Raw genomic sequence first — 23,640 nt, 5'->3', positions numbered from 1 at the left:
ACGAAATAACTTGCTAAAAGACTCGTTGTCGTAAACGATGGGTAATTCGTTTTTCTTGATCACGGTCTTTCTCATGTCCATGTCTCCGCCCAACATGTCAAACAATTCAGGACAAAATAAAATGGACAGGATTTTATTCCGTTCAAATTTCATCAAGAAGCGACGAGCTGCTTTGTGGTACTCCATGGTGACATTTTTGTTGACATGCTCCAAAGCTTTCAGAAACACGACATTAAACCTGGAGGTTATGGTGCTGACCAAATGTTGACCACTAAAATAATAGCCTGGGGGAATGAACAAGTGATAGGTGGTGTACTTTTGTGTACGGGTTTTCTTGTCATATTTGACATTGCTATCCATCCACTGTTGCATTTGCTCGTCATGAACTTCCACATCAAAAAAATTTTGATTGGGAAGGACATTGAGGACTTGGGTCGGGTGAATCATTTCTACTAAAGCCACTTCCCAATGGGCTTCGTGATCTAACTGGATGGCTTGAGGTAATTTGGCCGTGTAACAGCACAACGTGTTCTTGGGAAACACCTCCATGGAACTGTCACTGGGTAAGGTTAAGTAAAATTGGTTTTGGTGACTCATAATTCCAGAGTTCTGTGGCTGTCCGAGGGGTTACTGGACGTCAGAGGCGTGTCTCCGTCTAAAATGGGGTTCTGGTTGTGATTGAAGTGGTGACTGGCACTGGCACTGGACACAAGGTTCCCGGGGTTCCCGTTCGAGGTGAATTTCAGGGAGGGATTAGGAAGCAGGTAACCGATGCAACTGCTCAATAAAATGGTCCACAATTGTTTGTCTCCTTGTTGCAAACTCAAATTGGCGATGGCTGCCCCGATGACACAATACACCACGAAGATTTGGCAGAAAAAGACGATTTGCGTTTTAGGCACACGTTCTCCACACCACAGCCACAAGGGTTGTTTTTGTAAATCTTGCACAGAAGAACTAGGTGAAGGAGGAGTGGTCGACGTAGCTGCGTCTGCTGTGTGCTGCATGATGGTCACTTCTTTTTATAGTCGATGACTTGCGAAGCGTCGATCCAAGAATCAAAACTGGGTGGATATCCTTTCCAACGTACTTTGACTTCTTTGATACGTCGTTTGCCCACTTTACGGGTTCTGCGTTCGAGAATGCTTTCGATGTCGTACACGTCGTCTTCTTTTTTGGTGACACGTTGTAACTCGGGCAAATAAAACGTTCCTTTGAGCACTTCTCCGTTCATGTCTTCCAATTTATAGACGGCAGGATGACGGCCATGCACTCGTCCAGTGACGCGAAACAATTCGGTCGTCCAGTTAGGTAAGTAACCTTTGTCGAAAGTGCGTTTGGTTTTGCCAATGCGCACCCAGTCTCCTATGGCCAACACTCCACTTTTCTTGGGGACAGCCCTCGTCGGGGACGTACCAAACAGGCACTCAAACACCAGCACTTCGTTGTCGGGAGTCACGTCTTGCGGGGCACGTCCGATGCTTCGATGGTAAGATTGGTTGTACGCTTGCACCAGGTGCGGTAAGATGTCGATGTACTTCAGAGTGTGGTGATGCGTAAAATATTTCCACATGCGTTCTTTCAAAGTGCGTTGAAAACGTTCCACGATGCTGGCTTTGGTTTCGGGATTCTCGGTGGTAAAAAAATGAATGTCACGTTTCTTTAATTCTTTTTGGAAAGCTTGGCTCAGAAATTCGGTGCCTTTGTCCGTTTGCCATCGAAGAGGGTGACGACCGCTTTGTTTCAACACCCGTTGCAGGGCTCGCACTAACTCGCTGCTCGATTTGGAAGTCAAGGGTACGACCCAAGCAAATTTGGAAAAGACGTCGATGACACAAAACAAATATTTGTAGCCACGATTGTAGCTGACCAAATGAGAGACATCGGCTAAATCGGCTTGCCATTGATGATCGATGCCTTCCACTCGGGTGCGACTTCTGGCAAACTTGCGTCGAATGGGTTTGTGTAAAGTGTAGGTAGCTTGTTCTTGTAACCATCGTTGCACTTGAGGTAAACGGAGACTTTTCAGTCGCGTTTTGGCAGCACGATACAATTTTTGAACTCCTGCGTAACCTGCAGGATGAGAGGGATCGTAGTAAATGCTGGCTAAGACTTTTTCCATTTTTTTTGTGTTGGTTGGTGTGTTAATAAGACACCCACTCTTGGAGGATGCTACTCTTTTTTTCTTGGGGTACTTTCTTGGATTGCAATGCTTTGCGTGTGCGGCCAGCAATAGGTGTCGAAGAGGAGAAGGATGTCTGAGCGGGGGATATCGGTTCTTGTTTCACTTCTGTCTTCACTTCTGTCTTCACTTTCTTTTTCTCTTGTGAGGAAGAAGGGGTGGCCATCATTTTTTTAATCCATCCAATTCTGGAGGTAGGTGGTGTTGTTAACTTGCGTACTTTTTCTGGTGGAGTTTGAAACCCTTCCTCTTCTTCTCCTTTTTCTGTCTTGGTCACGGGTACTGGTGGTACTGGTACTGGTACTGGTACTGGTGCTGGACTTTTCATCAAGGTCTTAAAATCTTTCAGAGTGGGTAGAGCTGTTTCGTCTAAAGCCTTCTGGTGAAAGAGTTGCAGTCGTTGCAAGAGTTGACCGTACTTTTGTGATTTTTCTGTTTCGGACAAATCTTGGCGATCCATCAAGGACTGCAATTCGTGTTGTAACTGGGACATCTCGCTCAAATGGGGATTGGGAGGTAAATGCGGGGTGTGTTGTTCTTGCCACCGATGGTATTCCATCCATCGTTTGTAAGGCACTAAAGCTAGTTTTCGTCCTTCCATGGGGTTGTCAGGGGTCGATTCTGAGATCTTGGAACTTCCGAGGCCTTTTTATCTTGCTCCCACCAGTCCTCCCAACATGGTTCCCAAGACTCCTTTCAGTATGGGGCCTAACAAAAGAGGTAAAATACCTCCACGTTGCACTAACATCTTCTTTTTTTGACGAATGGGAATTTTCTTTTGAACCATTTGGCGAAGAACGTGACGATGTTTGCCTAAGCATTGTTTCTGGTGTTTGGACAAAGGGATCGTGCCTTTCAAAACGTTCAAACAACATTCGCACACGGTATCGATGACCTCTTTGGAGGCTGTTTGAATGAGTTTTTTTCGTAGGGGTGGAGAAGTTTTGGACAGGACAGATAACATGTCCCCATGTTTGGCTAAACGTGGTGGCAGTCCTTTCCTTTTCTTTCCTTGGGGTTTTCTGGAGGGTGACATCTTTGAGTCTTCAGGAGCACCAAAAAACACTGATACCCGACTTGGTCACAGGCCTTTTTTATACTGGAACGCGTCGCCACTGATTGTCTTGACGTCGTATTAGTTTGAGGACAGGCATGACACGTCGTGCAGGGGTACGTAACGGACTAAATCGAGCCAGTTCTTGCTTGGACAAATCCAATAAACTTTGTAACATGCCCGATCTTTCTTGAACTTTGATTTTGGGAGAAGGTACTTTGTGAGCAGCAGCCACTGCCACTAAATTGGAAGGTCCTGCCACTGGGGAAGTTCTTTTGGGGGTCATTAACGGAGAAGTTCTTGGTGTGATCAACGTCTCCAAGTACTCTTCAGTTCTGGGTGTCATGAACGGAGAAGTGGACAAACGTGAAGCTGCCGGAGACGCAGTCACTGCCGTGGCAGGTCGTGGTTTGCGAGTGTAAGGTTGCGTCCTGGCCGAAGTGCCTCTCTTGCGGCTAGTTTTCTGTGGACTTTTCTTTTTCTGGGGGCTTCTTTTCTTTTTCCGGGGTGGTGGTGGTGTCTGGTCAGAGGAGGGTCCTGCCACTGGAGAAGTTCTCCTTGGGGACCTGGTCTTTTTCTTCTTGGGGATTCGTTGGACTTTTGTCTTGGGTATAACTTTGGGGGCATTAGGATCCCATCTTAAGAGTGAGCGAATGATGACCCCTCCTAGAGTACCGCTCCCTCCAGGTTTCAAAATGATTTGTTTTTTGGTTTGAGTGTCGATGCGGGGATCGGCCAGTTGGACCAAAGCGACTTTGTTTCGATCGAAAAAGCGTTTGGTTTGATGAGGAATCTGAATGATTCCTTGGAGTAATTGAGGTGCCGTCACCGTGAACCATCGTAAGACTTCTTTGAGACTAGCTTCTAAGACACGAGCTCGTGTTTGTGGATCTTTTTCTCGACTGATGCCATACAAGGCACGAATCAATTTGACGGGAAGATGCGACTGAAGGGACGTCATGTTCGCACTGAGAGTGAGACAGACGAAAAAGGGTCTGAGGTTTTTATAGATTTTTTTATGGGGAGTGAAATGAAGTCGAGGACGGAGACGTGTACAGGACAGGCCCTCCGTCTTGGCACCAGTGGTGAAACAAGTGGGTACGAAATCGCAAATCCTCGGGAGTCGTAGGTTTCAAATCGACGAGTAAATAGGCGTGTGGAGTTTGAGCGGCATCGTCGACGCCTGAGTCAGCCAAGGCGTTCCTAACTGTTTGGCTAAGACTTGCACTTGCGATTTATCTCGAGGGCTTTTAAACAAGACCACGTAATGCGCATTGAGACTGATGGTGCAATGGGCTTTACTTTGTTGAAGCAAATTTTGGGTGATGTAAACGACACTGGCATTACGGTGATGCCCTTTGCGCGTGAACCACAGTTTAATTTCTTCTTCGTCTTCTCCTAACATGTCGTCGAAAATGACCAAATGGGTTAGACGGGAGTCAGAGACGATGCCGTCGTCTTCTTTAGTAATGCCTTCCACAAACACGATGGAATCGCCTTGACTTTCTCGCAAGAGGCTGTACGCCGATTGCCACTCTTTGTAACACCACACGATTCGTTGAGGGGGTCGATCGATCAAATGATGTTTATGTTCGATCGAACGTTTGACGAATTCGGTTTTGCCTGAACCGCTAGGTCCAGCAATGAGCATGTTAAAGGGATGGCGAAGATACAAAGCCTCCCAACTGGCACGATCTAAGTGATCGTCGATGACTTTGACAGTAGAGGAAGAGGGAGCAGAGACAGCAGAGGTAGCCATGGTGTGAGAAATGTCACTTGTGACACGAAAAACAAACAAGACAAGAGTTTATATACTTTTTCAGAACACGTTTACTGAATGTTTCAAACATGAATACGAAAGACAAAAATGCATAAAAGCCAAAGGCTTAAGTACAAGAATAAAAGGCACATGATAACCATGAACGTGGAATAAACACAAGTGTCTGTACAACATGTTTTGGGTAAAGTTCTAACCAGTTCTATAGTAGGGGTAAGGTCACACAAGTGTCCTCCCGAAAGGGTCTTTCAGGCCTGTCCACGACAGTCCTGTCCTGGGTGACGGGTTCTTCTGGCACCGTCACTAACACAGGTTGAAAAGTAACTTTTTTCCTTGAATAACTCTCGTGCATACTGGGCCACCTCTTGTGTCCAAGCCTCAAAACCCTGGTCTCGGTGATGTCCAACATTTGACTCCTAACCAATCTGGTTTCTTCTACGTCAACGACATGGTAAGTTACTTCAATGAACAATGAACTATCGATCTTGCCTAGGGTTCCTTTTCATATACAGACCAATACCGACGTGACCGTACGGTAAGGTGAAGTGATTGGGAAGTCGCACTCGCTTCTGGTATACAATTTGATAGACTTTTTCCAAGGGTCGACTGACGATGTGGTGAGTGGGTAAACGTACAATCTTGTTCGGTTGATAGGTGGTCACTTTAAAGTTTCCATCCTCTCCCGATTGCAAGGCTTCTTTCAATACCCCAAAGCTGACCACTCGACTGGTACGATGATTCAGAGTCAGTCCTTTCACTTTGCACGTCGTGTGCACTTCTCCTTGTTTGTCCCGGTATTCGTAGCCGTAATTTTTGGGACCGCCACTGACGAAACTTAGAATCTTGTCGTCGGGATGCTCGTCTGTCCAGGCTCCTAAACGGTCTCCTTCGATGTCAGGGTGCTGTTGAATCGGGTGATGGATGTAAATGCAACTGTCCGTGTCAAAGTACAGGACGCGTTCTTCTAACAGTTCTAAAGCTTCGTACAATTTTAAGCGAGCATGAGCTGTCACGTAAGCCGCAATGATGACATTTCCAAAAGGGTCGTCTTGTACAAAGTCCAGATCTTCTTCGTAATTGACCAAGATCAAATTCTCTCGAACGACGTCCACGTGTTTCATGTATTTGGTTTTGTCGTGAATCATCTGGAAGTAGCGAGAAGGTTCTGTCAAATATTCCGTCTTGGATAAACACGGTCGTTGTGCCATTTTACCCCACAAGCAATTTAACATCACTTTGGCAAACGATCGCCTGCCTTCGTTTTTTCGATGTGGTCTAAAGAGATGCCTTCTTGTGCGTAGTATTTCTCTTTGAATTGTATTTGGTCTTCGGGAGTGTGACACCAGGAAGGATAGCCGCTGGCTTCTTGTTTCAGTTTCAAAAAGGCATCCACGTAGTCGGCGAAAATGCCTTTCTGAGTAGGGTCACCCTTGTGGTACTGTTGTGTCTTGGGAAAGTGGCAAATTTCGTACACTTCTAACAGTTGGTATCCCATGTCCAGAGCTTTGAACAATTCCACGCTGACCCAGGTTCCCGTCAAGGCCCGTTCTTCCTGGCTGTGATGGCAAGGTTGGTCCTGGTTGCACGTTTCGGCACAAGTACGGCACAAGGGAAACATCAGTTTGCCTTGACAATGGTGAGGTAAGACGGGATGGTATAGGTTCGTGGGAGGCAAAACTTTACACTTGATCAAGCCTTCGTATTGTCGAATGTTTTTCAGGTCGATGTGTTCCGTGAACAATTGCGGGTGCCCTACAGGAAAGCGACAATATTTGCACACGTAGGGATACAGCGAACACACGTCCAAGTATTTGATTTCTTCTCCTTTCTCTTCGTCGGCTTGGTACAGCAAACAGGTGGCATTGGTCCTTCCTCCGTACAAACTATCCCTCGGGTTCAGCGGGTCCATGAACTGGTAACTTTCCACGAGGCGTTTAAACTCGGGATCGGTTTTCAAACGGTGATCGTACTCGTGTTCCCACATTTCCACCACTTGGTATCCTTGCTGTTCTAACTTTAGGCGTCGCTGACAAGTGTCCTGGTACAAGTCTTCCATGGTTCGTTGCAAAAACTGATTTTTAGTGTCACGGTCAGGGTAACAGACGGGACATCCGTGAAATAAGCAACCGTTAAACTCGTACACGATCTTGGGGTTTTCTAAGTCCCAGCCATCTACCGAATACGTTCCGATGGTCTTTTCGCCTCCTCCGTTGCGGGCATGCTGAATCCATTTGTCTTCCTTGTCGCACAAGTAATGTAACCAACGTAGGGCTTTGACCGAGTATTGACGCTTGACATAGTGGGTCGTTTGAGGACTGATGACAGCCACGGTGTTTTCAGGCATGAATCGTTGGCGGTACACTAAGGAACACGCTTTGGCAATGGTGCAAGCTTCTTTCAAAGGATCGACCCCTCCGTGTTCCATGAACAGTTCTCGAAATTTTCCACAGCAACGTCGTAAAATGTCCACGTCGGAACGACAATACTTTAACATTTCTTCCTGAAAGTCGAAGGGGTCAGAGGCATGAGCCTGGTACCAAGCGTAGAAAGCTTCTCGTTGTTCGGTACGCATGTTGTCGGGGTCGTAATAGTGAGCCTCAGGCAAATGGGGTAGAACGGCGTGTTGATTGGCTTCCGTATTGAAAAAGTGTGGAAAGTACCCTTTAGCCATTTCTGTCATTCCAAAGGTTTTAGGCATTCGACTCAAAGGCATGGCCAAGTAACTCATTGAATCTTTAAACTGCACTTGTCCCACTTGCATGAAAATGATTTTGGCTCCGTTCAAAATCACTTTAGGACGTTCGGTGCCATGTTCCGTATAGTACCTCAAAAGAAACTGTCCATCGTATCCGGAGAAATTGTGAGCCATCACCGTGGCATGACGATGACAATCTCCGTAACGTTCGATGTCCTCTTGGCTCCACGTCTTGTCGATGGGGTTTAAGACCCATTGGGGAAAATCGGCTAACGTGTTCGGTCCCCGAAAGATTTTTTCACGCCCTCCAGGAATCTTGCTGCAGTGAGGGCAATGACTGAAGATAGGTTCTTGAATGTACTTCTCGCACGCTCGATGAGCCACGCAGAAATTAGGAATGTGAATGCCAGTCTCTTGCATGCATTCGAAATCGAAAAAGATGAAATTGCCTTTCTTCTTGTGACCGTCCTCTTTCTCTGGTGGGGGTTGGTATTTTTGCACGTAACATTCGTGTTCCAAGTCCACGATGTGGTGACAAATGTGACATTTTTTCTTTCCTCGACATACGTGTGCCTTGGCATTGTTGGTAAGTATGCCTTGTCCACACGTAGGGCACAATCTCAGGAGTTGACAAGCACATTTCTTCTGTGAACCTTGTGTTTTCAAATGTTGCTGGTAACAGGCAGGGCTGACAAACTTGCGCAGACAAGTCGAACAAGGCACTGGTTCTTCGCTCAGACAGGGTGGAGAGGCCAAACATCCTGGGCATTTCAATCCACAATTCTTGTGTTGCTCTCGATTGTTATAACCATAATCACATTTCTCACAATAATAACTGTATCCCAGGAATCCGGTGATACTGGTAATGGTATCGAAATGGTCATCGTGATGATAGACATGAATGTATTTTCCGTCCTTAAAGTCTTGGCCTCGAAACAACAGAGACCCGCGCATTTCTTGAGGGTGCACTTTCAAGGTGTATCGTGGAGCTAGGGCATCTTGCAATTTTTGCATCTCAGGAATGCCACAGGGTGTGTCTTTGGACAGGCCAGCTTGTTGCAACAGGAGTTCTGCTTCGTTTCGTTGTTTGGTTCGGTTCGATTTTCGAATGTTCTCCCAGGTTCTTTTCCATTCTACCGTGTCGTTCTTGTTGGCATAGGTTCGTCCCACCACGATGGCACGGGCTAAGCACATCTGGTCTTGAGGGTTGTTAATTCGGACGAGACTCTTTTTGGTGTTGCGAAGGTCGTTCACCAGTAGGACCTTTTTGCGTCCTGTCCCTTGAGGAAGAGAGACGTGAGCCATTTTCAGTGTGGCTTTACCATCGGTGATGTCAAACTGGTCATTAGATTGTTGTACGTGTTGAATCTTGTCCATGACTTTGGAAGGGGTTAGTTCTGCAGGGCTGCTAAACTCGATCCAAACAGGGGATTTCAAACCGTCGTGATCTATGGATAGTGTCAAGCGATCGTCTTCTTTGGGTTGACATTGTCGCTTGAGTGCGGTGAGCAAAGAATCCCACATCTCGGTGATAAACACTTCTGCTTTCTCCAAGGGTACGTCGGCCTTGAAATCTTTAAACTTCACCGTGTAGGTGTAAGCCGTGGTTCTAAATTTTCTAGAGGAGCGCTTTTCCGTCTCTCGAATGGAATAGTACTTTTCAGGGTTGACTAAGGGTGGTGAACTTGGTTTAGAGGGTTCGGATTCTGGTTCACTGATGTCCTCTTCAAAATCACTGGCATGAATTTGTGCCAAGATTTCGGCCCTGGTACGAGGCGATAGATCACGTTTCTGCCTCTTACTTTCTTCTTCTTCTTTCTTCTCGAATGAATGGGATCGTTTCATCTTGAGTGCAAAACGTCAAATGACTCAAGTTCAAACACCATAGACTAATTTATAGTCATGGCAAACCAGCGTATATAAAAAGTTTGTGTCTTGTCCTTTCACTATTCATTTCACTCTCAAACCGAGCAGAACGATGGAAGAGACTACCCAGATGGAACGTTTCGTCAGAGCTTTGCGAGGGGTCATTAGAAAATTCTCTTCAGACCAGCCGACGGACTACTCTCCTTCCTTTCGAGATAAGAGTCAGGATACTTGCTATATCTGTCAGAAGAAAGGGCATTGGTCTTCAGAGTGTCCAGACCGTCAAAAAAGAAAAAAAACAGGGGGTAAAAAAGACAAAAGTCAAGATACCTGTTATTATTGTAAAGAAAAAGGACATTGGTCTCCAGATTGCCCAAAAAAGAAACAAGAGGAGTCAGAAGAAAAGAAGGATTCTTCAGAAGAAGAGAGGGATTCTTCGGAAGAAGAGAGGGATTCTTCGAAAGAAGAGAGGGATTCTTCAGAGGAAGAAGAGGAAGAAAGAAGACAATTCTATTTAAAAGAAGCAATGAAACAGGAGAAGAAAAGAAGAAGGGAAGAAAATGAGGAAAAAACGGTGAATAAATTCAAAAAACAGAGAGACTAAACAAGGAGAAAGAAGAAGTCAATGAACTTTTAATTAAAGTGTTCTGTGGTGAATTGTGAATTGGATTGTAAAAAATGGATAAAAGAATACATGAATGATATAAGGTAAGTGTCTTTGAGTTTTGATTTTAAAATAAGAAGCTACACTCACGCACTCATACACAGACACGTACTATAAGGGTCAAATGGGTGGGGTTTATTTTTGAGTTATTGGCAAATTGAAATTGTATTTCTTTTCGAGAAATGTGGGTGGCCCTGAAAAGGGCCTTTTTATTTTGGTGTAGGGGTGAGTTTAACCAATCAACTTTAACTGCCTTAAGCCTTTGCCACGGCCAAGGCCTACTTCTGATGATTGGGTTGAAATCACTAAGGGTGGTACGACAGGCTTAGTCACAGGGTTGGCGTGTTTAGCTCGGGAAGGTCGTATTCTCTTCGGTCGTGATAAAGAAGTCTGATACATTTGTTTCAGACTTCTTAACTCCGCTAAAATGTCCAACAGTACCGTAGCCGTTTGATTTTCACCCTCTTGTTTCTTTGCTGCTACTTCTTCTTGCTGTTGTTGCTGTTGTTTTTTTCTTACCTCTTCTTGTTGCTGTTGCTGTTGCTGTAGGAGAAAAGCTTGTTCCGCTTCCTTTTGTCGTTGCATAAATTTCTCCAATTCTTCTTTCTGTCTCTGTCTAAAATTCTCCACTTGCGGTAATGAAGAAGGTAACGAAGGTTCCGGAACAAATTCTTGCGAGGTAAGAAAATCCACAAAATCCCAATGTACCCCTTCTGAAAGTAAGTCCGGGTTCCCTTGGGCAGTCTCCCCTGCTGGTGCACCCCAATGGATCGTTTTCTGAGTTTCCGTCATGTTGAATCACTGTCGCATAGATTGACTGCACACAAGCGCTAGCGAATCTATATAGACCAACTGACGTCACAGACTACTCTCTTCGGATTGGATGCGGGCTGACTGAATTTTGTAACGCGTGTTTGGATTGGTGAATGAACTCAATCCGTTTCAATCCTGCCTCTACCTATAAATAAGCGCAGTTCAGTGCATTGATTCACTTGTTCTCGTTGCTTCAAGATGTGGACCGATGTGCAATCTTCTACGCTTGTGTCTTCCATGATGTTCCGGACGGACATACCCATGTATGTCCGATCCAAGTGGACCGTTGTCCACAGGACAAACACCAGCCTGTGGATACGTAGGATCTACGTAGAAAGACAAGGATGCCTGAAAAGAGTGCTGATTTACGGACCAACAGTGAGACGTAGCCTAAGGACAAGAAGAAGACCAATGCGGTACCATTTATGTTAATGAATACATTAACATAAACCCAAAGGCCCTTTTCAGGGCCAGCCATATTTCTCGAAAAGAGATAGTCTTTCCATTGCCTACCCCTTTTTTTAAAATTTAAATTTAAATTTAAATTTAAATTTAAATTTAAAAAAATTTAAAAAAAAAAAAAATCCCAAAAGCCCAAACTCTATTCCCCATGTTAATTTCCCTTGTCCCTAGACAGACCCAAACTCTATGTTAAATTCCCATTGTCCCTAAAGTGACCCACGATTTCTCTCCATGTTAAATTTCCATTGTCCCTAATCTGACCCAGGGGTCTTTTTAATGCTAAGTCCCATTGTCCCTAATGTGCCCCACTTAACTACTTTCAAGTTAATATAAATATTGACCTCCTCTCCACCTTTTTTTTTTGATAAAGGAGCAGGACTCCCTTAAAATAAAATCCTATCATCATCTCTCGTTAAATTGTACATGGAAAACAAATTTGGAATTTGTCATTTTTTATACAAAGAGATTTAACGAGTGAATGAAGGCACTGATTTAATAAATGAAAATAGCATAAAATGAGCGATGGTGCTGATTTCAATTTGCTTAAGTTTATCACCTTATGTGAGTTAAAATAATTATATAATAGGACTGGGTGAAGTCAATAGTTCTCCTTTTTCACAAACAAATACAAGTACATGAGGCTGCAGCAGTCTTTTGCATATGCAGGAAATAAAATGTGATATGTTGCTGCTATTCAACCTTATTCCCAATGAGCGGATTTGTTCTAGATGAGTTTTTCTTTGCACGAGGAAATTGCATTATTTCTTCTGTTTTGAAGATAACTTCGTAATGTCTTCCAAGTGTATCTGAGACACCAAACTGGTAATAATATGTTTTCAAATCATTCATATTGTGCAGAAACAAAGGGAGTCAAATAGATCCACCATTAAATGGCCTAAAACGTAAGATGAAACTCATTGCAATCCACTGGCAGTCTGTTTGAAAGTATTGTATATATGTTCTCATCAATCTGAATTGCATGTAAATAGGTGATAACTATGTTTTAGTAGTCGGCATACTGGAAATACAACCAAGAATGTCAACATGCATGAAAGGGGTCCTGCTACCTTCCAAAGATAGAAAGACCATCAAGTTGACATCTGTATCGATATGCATCGCATCGTATGGTGAATTATATCGATACGCGGCACAGGTCACAGACGTATCGTTTCACCCCTAATAGATGAAGAAAGTAGAGCACTACATAACACTACTTAGTTAATTACAGTACTTAAACAGTGAACATGCGGCATATACAAACGAGTGGGGAATCTAAACTTAGTGCAATATGGAACAGAGAAAGATAATTAAAAAATGTCAATGTGTTACCGTTGATCTAAGTCATTTTTATGATTTGATTAATATTACCTAATAACATAGTTGTTTCTATCCTCCATTTCTAAATTTCCCCTTTCCGTTAGTCTTATGTAGATTTAATTTAATTTGTATCTGATTTAATTGTTTGTGAGTTTGAAAATCTTTTTATTTTTAATTGCATTTTATGTCATTTTATGTCAAAATAATGTAGTTTTGTTTAATAGGAACTCGATACTTTTCCAGAAAATAGTTGGACCTTGACTGTTCATTTGTAAGCACTTAAAGCTGACTTGTTCCCGATCTTAATTCAAAATTAGTAATAACCACGTGAACATGTTATTTTTTTTAAAATCTATTTTTATTTTGGAAATAATAAGGGTGAGATCGAGGCTGTGTTGGATACTTGATCATAGACGTGTTAATAGTTTTAGTGAAGTAAACAACTTTTTTTAAATTTAATTTTTAGAGTACTCATGTTACGTGTTTAGGCTCTAATAAACAGAAACACAATAAAAAGCGAAACCAACCAGTTTTGACAAATATAACAAATGAATTATTTTAGTGGACAAACTCTGTAAAAAATGAAAATATATGAACTTAAGGTTTCCAGAATTAAATCCAATAATAATCCAAGAATGATCCACGAAGAAAGTTTTCAAAGTCCTAATATTGAAATATTCTAATGATTTCAAGTTCGAGTCCCGACGTAGAATCCAAGATGGAAGGCGATGACGTTTGCTGTAGCATGTACTGTGTTGAAGTATACAGCTCCTTGTAGTAACACAATAATGAATCCTCCGATCTTGAAAATCCAAAGAAAATTTTCAAGAAATGTCCTTGTTCAAGAATTCTGTATGAATACAATAATATTTCCAGAGACACGAATTAATCCTTAAGACTCCAACTAATCTGAAGAAAAGTTAACAAATAACTCAAAAACTCAAAAATGCAATACTGGTCACAACAGAAGAAAACAACTTGACATCAAGTGTTTAAAAGCCCGGACTCTGAGATCTCTCTCTCTCTCTCTCTCTCTCTCTCTCTAAGCATCACTATTAATACTAAGTACTTTGCAATTTCTGAAATACCTAATTGCGTAATAGAGTATCATTGATCATATTTACATGTAAAAATCACATAGCTAATGTATGTTGTTGATAAGACCCAATCAGTTTACTACGAGGAAAAGTTGTTTACTTGACCCTCAATCAAGACCAGGAACTATGTCAAAAATAAAAACATTCTTTCATTCGGTATTTAAGGAAAGATTCAGGTCAAACTGAATTTTCTGGAAAATATCAAATTCCTAGTAAACACTATTACATTAAATTGACATAATGAAAATAAAAAGATTCCAAAACCCACAAACAATCAAATCAAATCAAACATAAATTAAATCAAATATACGTAACACCACCACCACCCCCACAAACACACACACAGAAACTTTCTTTCTACCATAGATTAATTATACATGAGATCAAAAAGTACTCATAAAGTACACGTAGTGTACATGAAATAATCATTGTTATACATGGGAAAGTACATCTGCTGTTAAACTATATTTTCCTTTGATGTGCCTGTTGTTAATATCATACTCCTGAAACAAAAAAAAAAACTTCATCTTAGAAGTCTTTGATTTATTTTTCATCTTGCCGATGAAAGTAAGGGGGTTGTGGTCACCAAAAACAATATTCGAAGAAGGAACTAAATTAAGCTAAACTTCAAAATGTTGTAATGCCAATATCAAAGCCAAACATTCCTTCCCGATTGCTGAATAATGTATTTAATGGTTATTTAATTCCTTAGAAAAATAGCACACTGGATGATTAAAAACATTTTCATCTTCTTGAATCAAATCTGCTCCATCCCTAACATCACTTGCATCAACAGACAGTTTAAATGATTGGCTGACATTAGGAGCTGTAAGAACTGGCGCGCAACTGAGTATGGCTTTTAACTTGTCAAAAGTTTCATGACATTTCTTAGTCCAAAGTAACTCATTTGTCCTAATCAGTAAATGTGTCAGGGGTTCAGCAATTATAGAAAAATTGTAACAAAATTTTCAATAGCATCTGGCCATACCCACAAATCGCATCAGTCCATTTTTATTTACAGGCACAGGAAATTCAGAGATAACCTTGACCTTAGGATATATAACTTTAACTTGTCCATGTCCCACCCATGTCCCACCCATGTCCCACCCATGTCCCACGATGTGTCCTAAAAACTTACACTAGCACGGTAGAACTCATTTTTTTATAAATTAATAGTCGAACCTGCTCTGTGAGTCTGCCAAAGAATTTTCGAATTGTTGCAAAATTTTCTTTCCTGGTGTCGTTGTAGACTATGACATCATCCATGTAAGCATCGCATTGTCTAGACCAGAGCTAATAATATTCATGAGACGTTGAAATGTACTTGGCGACCCTTTCATCTCAAACGGCATTACTTTATATTGGTAAAGTTCATCTGGAGTCACGAATGCCATAATTTCCTTTGCTCTTTTCGTTAGTGGAATTTACCAACATCCTTTCTGAAGGTCACATTTGGTGACATACCTGGCATTCCCGATCTTATCAATACAGTCATCGATTCTTGGTAATGGGAATGAGTCTGTTTTTGCCACATTATTCACCTTCCTATAATCAGTACACATAGGGAATATTTTATCTGGTTTTGGAACAAGTATGCATTGTGAGCTCCAGTCACTTTTAGTGGGCTCTATAAAATCAATCTCCAGCAAATATTGAATTTCTTTTCTCAAATATTCCTGTTTGAGAGGGTTCATCATGTGCAGATGTTGTTTCACAAGATTGGAATTTAGGATTTCAACGTCATGAAAAAAAAATTGTTCGTTCTTGTAGGAAAGTCTGGAAATAAGCGCTCATACTCAAATAATAAATGTTTAAGATCATTTCTTTCTTCCTCTTGCGAATGTGAAACTTTCTGGTCCAGATCTTTCATAATTTCTGAATTCCGAAGATTTTCACTACAATATCAGTAGAATCCGATGATATTCTTTCACATAAATCTTCACTGAGTGGGACACGCGCAAGTAAATTTTATTGCATGATTTACCTGGCTATCTTTTTCAATATACTGGTACTCATATAGTGTGTTTAGATCCCAGGAGCACTAATATTATAATTTAACTCTTTCATTTTCTTCTTAACCTCGTAAGGGCCGTAATATCTAAACTGAAGAAAAATTTGGAGAATGAGCAAGAGAGACAGAATTCCATTCTTACCAAACTCAAACGTTTTCTCCATTAAAGTTCAGTCAAACCATAACTTCACTTAAGACTTGAATTGCTGAATGCCAAATTCAGCCATAATAGGATGGAAAGTCCCAGACCTAAAATTTGACCCTTGACGCGATTGGATAGATCTCGGAAGGCGACGGACTACTCCTCCTCTCGAGATAAAAGTCAACATACTTGCTATATCTGTCAGAAGAAAGTTCATTGGGCTACAGAGTGTCCAGACCGACAAGGCATGACAGGTGTCAGAAGAGACAAAATTCAAGATACCTAATATTATTGTCAAGAAAAAGGCCATTGGTCTTCAGACTGCCCTAAAAAACAACAGGAGCAGGAGGGAGAGAGTGGTTTACAACATGAACAATAGGAAGAATACTGACAGTTCCATAAAACAAAGAAACGGAAGAAAAGAAGACGATAAAAGGTAAGGAAGAAGAAGATAAACATGTGACAGTGACGAAATTCAATAAAAGGAGAGAGTGAACAAAGATACTTAAGAAGATGCTAATGAACTTTTCGAAGTGTTGTGTTGTGAATGAAATTGTAATTGTTGTGAGTTGGATTGTAAATGTTTTACCAGAGTAGACCAAAAAGAAACACGTAAGTGTCTCTTAATTTTGATTTTTTTAATTATAAGGACCTACACACTCGCACTCACATACATCCATAATGGGGCTAAAAGTGGATTTTGCGTTTTAATTGATTTTTGCAAAATGAATACTATCTTAATTCGAGAGAGATGAGTGTCACTGAAAAGGACCGTTGGGTGTTTGTCTTTTAAAACACATACTCAAGAACGAGAAGTAAAAGCTTTAACTACCTTATCCCTTTGCCACGGCCAATGCCTACTGCTGGACCTGCTCCTGTCGGCGATTTGGTAGAAATCACTTAGGCTTGTTTCTTAGGCGAAGTAGGTGTGTTGACGACGTTGGCTGTTTGGCTCGGGAAGGTCTTTGACTCTTGGGTCGTATTAATGAAGTCTGATACATTTGTTTCAAACTTATTAACTTTACCAAAATATCTAATAGTACCGTTACCTTTTGACTTTCACTGTTCTCCTTCTTTCCTAAACCTTGTTTCTTCTTTACTTTTTCTTCTTCTTGCAGTTTTCTTCTTGCCTCTTTTTCTTTTTCTCGCTGTTGCTGTTGAAGGAGAAAAGCTTGTTCTGTTTCTTTCTGCTGTTGTAAACATTTCTCTAATTCGTCTTTCTGTCTCTGTTTAAAATCATCGAAGTGTAGCGATGGAGGAGAAAGTGGCGAAGGTACTGGTACCGGAACAAATTCTTGTGAATAAAGAGAAAATCCACCAAATCCCAATTAAAATCGGTCTCTTCCCGGAACTTGGATCGTATTGATTTTGATAATTGCTGCTGTACCATCACTTCTTGTCTCCACGGCCGGTGCACCCCAATTCATTGTCTTCTTAGGTTTCTTCATGTTCTAACTCTGTCGCATAGATTCACTGAGCACAGACGCTAGCGCATTTATATAGGGAATGTGACGTCACATTTAGGTCTCTTCAGATTTGAAGACAGATTCCGCGCTGTGAGTGATTTTGTTTTAACTCGCGTTGGTATTGGTGAAAGAACTTAATCCGTTTCGATCCGCTCTTCCAGTATAAGTAACCGCAGTCTACCTCATTCCATGAACCTGTTCTCACGACAAGATGTGGACTAACGTAGTATCGTCTACCCTCGTATCGCCAATGCTGTTCCGCACGGACTTACCCATGTATGTCAAATCATCATGGACAATCATCAAGATCACCGATACGACCGTTTGGAAACAAAGGATCTATGTGGAGAGGCAAGGCTATCAGAAGCGATTCCTCGTCTACGCACCAGAGTTCAGACGAAGTATGAGGAAGAGAAGAAGACTTATACGATGCCTTCTATGTTAACTCAATAGTGTTAATATAAAAACCAACGGCCCTTCAGGGCCACTCCATTGCCTCGAAAAGATATCTCTCCTCTTTGCCATATTTATGTCTTTGTGTGTGTGTGTGTGTGTGTGTGTGTGTGTGTGTGTGTGTGTGCACTCGTACGTTTGTGTGTGAATTATGTATGTATGTATGTATGTATGTATGTATGTATGTACGTACGTATGTACGTACGTACGTATGTATGTATGTATGTATGTATGTATGTATGTATGTATGTATGTATGTATGCATGCACTGTTGTATGTATGTATGTAAGTATTTTTGTAGGCAGGTACTTACGTATGTTGTATGTATGTATCTATGTACGTACGTACGTATGTATGTATATATGTATGTATGTATGCATATATGTATGTATGTATGTATCTGGGTAGACTTACCGCGATAAAATATCGGGGTGGTGAGTAAAGTGATGTGGGGCGTTGGGTAGACTTACCGCGAGAAAGGCTCGGGGTGGTGAGTAAAGTGATGTGAGGGGGTGGGTAGACTTACCGCGAGCAAGGTTCGGGGAGGTGAGTAAATTGATGTGGGGGGTTGGGTAGACTTACCGCGATAAATGATCCGGGTGGTGAGTAAAGTGATGTGGGGGGTTGGGTAGACTTACCGCGAGAAAGGTTCGGGGTTGTGAGTAAAGTAATGTGAGGGGTTGGGTAGACTTACCACGAGAAAGGTTCGTGGTGGTGAGTAAAGTGGCCTTCTGACATTATAACATTACATAATGTTTTCAGACCCGTAATACTGGTTTTTATAAAATAAGAAGAAAGAAATGAAGACAAAGCATTACAAAGATCACATTATATGTCTTCCTTTTCACCAAAAATGTACCGTATTGTTTAGGCAGGCTATTGCAACCATGTATCATTGGTACTGAGAACTTTAGATCCCATTGAACGTGTACATCTAACCGATGCGAAGTCCCAGGATCTCGTAGGTTATTTGGAGCAAGTTCAGTTTTCTTTTTTCTCACTCCACAGACTTCATTGTATTCTCTTCCTTGTGTGTACAAGCACTTGATTCTGGGGTGAGGGGCAACTATTGTGTACACTAACCAATTAACACAAGGTAACTAACTTACGCAGGTCATAATCTGACCGCTCGATGACTCCGATCTAATTTTTTAATACTATCTGCGCCTTCAGTCACTCATAACTTACACCACTGTAAAGAAGAAATTCCACACTTTTTATCCATTTACCCATTTAAGCAAACTTATTGATTCTGAAGGGTCATTTTTACGCAAAGATTATTCATTGCTTCGTGAATTGTACACAGATGTAGCAAGACTGAAACTCAACTTCCGGTCTACTTCGGAGTGAATGTAGTTAGATCGTGATTGTTTCAGTGATTGATTGTTTCAAAGAGTAAGTCTTTTCAAACAGCTATATCGATCGCTACATCTCGGCCTAACCCGGCAAATATGCAATCGGAATATCCTTGGTATTTTCCATCAAGTCGGTTCGCCGTTCCGATCGTTAAGTAAGTTAAAAATAGTGTTATGTTTGCCGGGAAAATATGGAACATTTTTTTGACATGTTAATTCCATTTTTCTTTCTTTGTATTTTTTGTTGTTGTTTCTTTAAGTAGCGTTTTCTACATAGCTATATAGGAGAACACTGGCTGTGTGTGAACCCATTTTTTTTTTAAATTATGTACTTATTTAGTCAATAGGTAAGACATTACCCGAATTTCAACTCGGATGTTTAAATTGTTAAACATTCCATGGCAAATGTTTTTCTCAATGTTAAATACTATTTGGATATCACTTAGCATTTACACTGCCAAGAAAACATATATTCACTTGCAGCAGGCAAATATATCAGTGTAACTGGCACAACAGGTATTACAGCACTAAACAAAAAAAGATACATGATGCATTAGTGGTCTGGGGATGGGGATGGTAATTATGACAGAGACGAACAAAGTAGGAAACGTCTCGCTGATGAACAAAATATTTTAAAACAGACTGCTGATAATTGATGAAATGTATATGCTGTCATTGAGACTTGAACAAATTGAACATGCATGTAGAATGATTAAACATTCAGATTTATATTTTGAAGGTATATAAGTTATGGCAAGTGGGGACTTTTTCAGTTTCCACATGTACCTGACCCTCTGACATGTGATGTAGGTGAATATTGTTTCAGATCCACCAATTTCCCCAATGATATTTGGGCATATAATTGTCCTGGATAAGGTCATAAGACAAGATGAATTAGATTTCATAAAGGCATTAAATGATGCTTCAAAGAGACAAAATACCTGAAGATACCAAAAACTTGATCTTAAGGCTGCATATATCTATCTCACTTGGAGAAGACCCAATAAGACTTTGTGGACGGAACTTTGTTTGTGAAATACAGAAAGGAACAATTTAATTTGGTCAGTCAGTTTCCTACAAGTAAAAATGTTAGACCACTTTACAACTTCAGCTGTTGATTTGGAAAACAAGAGCAAGTAGATCAACCATGCTCCTACTAATATCAAGGACTATGTATATTTATTCCTCTTGCAAGCTGATAATAAAATCAGCTTGTGGATTTATGACATTGGCACGGTGCAGAGAGCCAGCTTGTGGATGTATTACATTGGCATGGTGCATGGAACCAGCTCATAGATGTATTACATTGGCATGGTGCAGAGATCCAGCTTGTGGATGCATTAAATTGGCATGGTGTAGGGAGCCAGCTTGTGGATACATTACATTTGAATGGTGCAGAGAACCAGATTGTGGATGCATTACATTGGAATGGTGCAGGGAGCCAGCTTGTGGATGCATTAAATTGGCATGGTGCAGGGAGCCAGCTTGTGGATGCATTACATTTGAATGGTGCAGAAAACCAGTTTGTGGATGCATTACATTGGAATGGTGCAGGGAACCAGCTTGTGGATGCATTATATTGGCATGGTGCAGGGAACCAGCTTGTGGATGTATTACATTTGAATTGTGCAGAGAACCAGCTTGTGGATGTATTACATTGACACGGTGCAGGGAGCTAGCTTGTCGATGTATTGCATTGGCATGGTGCAGGGAGCCAGCTTGTGGATGCATTACATTGGCATGGTGCAGAGAGCCAGCTGGTGGATGCATTACATTTGAATGGTGCAGGGATCCAGCTTTTGGATGCATTACATTGGCACGTGTCAGGGAGTTAGCTTATGGATGCATTACATTGGCACGTTTCAGGGAGCCAGCTTGCGGAAGCATTACATTGGCACGTTGCAGGGAGCCAGCTTGTGGATGCATTACACTGACACGTTTCAGTGTGCAAGCTTTTGGATGCATTACATTGGCACATTGCAAGGAGCCAGCTTGTGGATGTATTACAATGGCACTGTCCAGGGAGCAAGCTTGTGGATGTATTACATTGGAATGGTGCAGGGAGTCAGCTTTTGGATGCATTACATTGGCACATTGCAGGGGCCAGCTTGTGGATGCATTACATTGGCACGGTGCAGGGAGCTAGCTTGTGGATGCATTACATTGGAATGGTGCAGGGAGTGAGCTTTTGGATGCATTGCATTGGCACATTGCAGGGAGCCAGCTTGTGGATGTATTGCACTGGCACGTTTCAGGGAGCCAGCTTGTGGATGTATTACATTGGCACGGTGCAGGGAACCAGCTTGGGGATGTATTATACTGGCATGGTGCAGGGAGCCATCTTGTGGATGCATTACACTGGCACGGTGCAGGGAACTAGCTTGTGGATGCATTACATTGGAATGGTGCAGGGAGTCAGCTTTTGGATGTATTACATTGGCACGTTTCAGGGAGCCAGCTTGTGAGTGCATTGCATTGGCACGTTGCAAGGAGCCATCTTGTGCATGCATTTCATTGGCACGTTGTTAGGAGCTAGCTTGTGGATGCATTACACTGAAATGGTGCAGAGAACCAGCTTGTGGATGTCTTACATTGGCATGGTGCAGGGAGTATTGCAAGACTGCAATACTTAAGATTGAAACACTGTTTGAATACTAAAAGTTGTACATAGATTTTGATCCCATTATGAGTGTCATACAAGTAGATAATACGATGATTGTTTCATGAATCAGAAATCTATATGACTTTTTGGTAGGTCGGGCAGGTAGAATAGGTGACAATCAATTCAGAAAACATGGTCTTTCCAGCCTTTGAAATTTGTAATCTGACAGTTTGAGAAAGAGAGTGGTCATGTGTTCAAAACACAAACATAGTAGCCAATCATTAGTTTTTTTATATGAAATATGAATATCAGTCAGAAAATTGCTGTATTCTCTCTTAAAACTAAAATTACAGATTTATGATCAGAAGACTCGTATTTACTAGTTCCTTGACGTGTGATCTGATTTTTCTATGTAAAGCCCAATGCATAGAAGCAGGATATTTACAGAAGAGTGGTTTACTGGTAGTTAATAAACTATGTAATGTAATACCTACAGCTGGATTTGTTTTTGCAAAGAACCTGTAGATTGAACTCTTATGAAAATGTCTCATAAAATCAAAGGAATATAAAAATGTAATGTTAAAAAGAGTGATGTACAGACAACAATGGTGCCAATGTAGTTCTAGTCTCAGAGAGTAAAGGAAGACACATGATATCTCTGTTATGCACTGTAGGTATCAATGCAGTAACATCACATAGTTTGACCAACGATGGAGAACTTCGGAACAAAGCTTTGATTTCCTCTCAAAGAGCCTTGAAGATCTTTCCAAAATATACAGCTAAGTCATGGTATCTTTTTGGCCTGGAACATGTGATGTAACACAAATTGATGATAAACTCCTTCTTCTTTGGCACATAACCATTTCAGATTTTGAGCGAAGTACAAGAAAGGTATTGACTTTTAATGCTTTCTGAAAGTAATTTGGACTCCTTGCAATTTCTCCTATGTTCACTCATTTTTTTAAATCTGACCTAATGAGAATACGTCAAAGGAAAAGATTGCCCAGAAAGTCGGATGAAAATGTGCTGTGTTGGTATTAATCTAGTGTTGGATGGATTCCAGTAGTGGCATGCTGTGACAATGATTGATAATGTACACAGATTTTGCCCTTTCTATTTCGAAGGCTTCTTGGCTACTGTCACATTATACTTAATCTGGAATACCTTCTTGATTTATATCACTTTTCAATGAGACAAAATATCATACGCCTTGAATGTTGTTTCGCATTTACGTTTTTTGCACATGTCTTGTACACGAATTGTAATTCCTTGTAGATTAGTCAACCTTTGATTTGATGTCCTGCATATAATGGCGATGATAGGGATTGCCTCATTTCACTCCTAAACAATTATCAGGATCAATATCAGGTTGTCTTATCATGATATAATAATACTGGAAAAAAATCATAAGGCAGATTTAATTTCAACATTTCTAACTCACTTTTTCAGCATTTTTTACTGTTATACTACACATATGTTTCTGATAAATAACAACATTATCTGCAATGAATATGTTTTTAATGTTCGTATGTAAACTTGTGTTTAAACCATTAAATCGTTGTTTTTATATTCAATTATTCAGTGTTTGGGTTTTAGTAGGAACATCTAGAACAGTGATGGTAAGGATTACCTTGTCTCACATCTCTAGAACATTGATGGTAAGGATTGCCTTGTCTCACATCTC

The 23,640-nt window shown here is 41.2% G+C and overlaps 1 pseudogene; it reads left to right on the top strand.

Annotated features, from left to right (window-relative positions):
* The window catches only part of LOC149800523 (uncharacterized), a 46,866-nt pseudogene extending 25,851 nt beyond the window's left edge, over window positions 1-21,015 (top strand).
* The last annotated feature ends 2,625 nt before the right edge of the window (window positions 21,016-23,640 follow it).

Source organism: Sinohyriopsis cumingii, chromosome 4, assembly GCF_028554795.1.
Source record: "Sinohyriopsis cumingii isolate HCF-2022 chromosome 4, ASM2855479v2, whole genome shotgun sequence".
NCBI classification, from domain to species: Eukaryota; Metazoa; Mollusca; class Bivalvia; order Unionida; family Unionidae; genus Sinohyriopsis; species Sinohyriopsis cumingii.
Note: the sequence above shows the minus strand (reverse complement) of the source record. Positions and strands in the feature narration are given on the sequence as shown.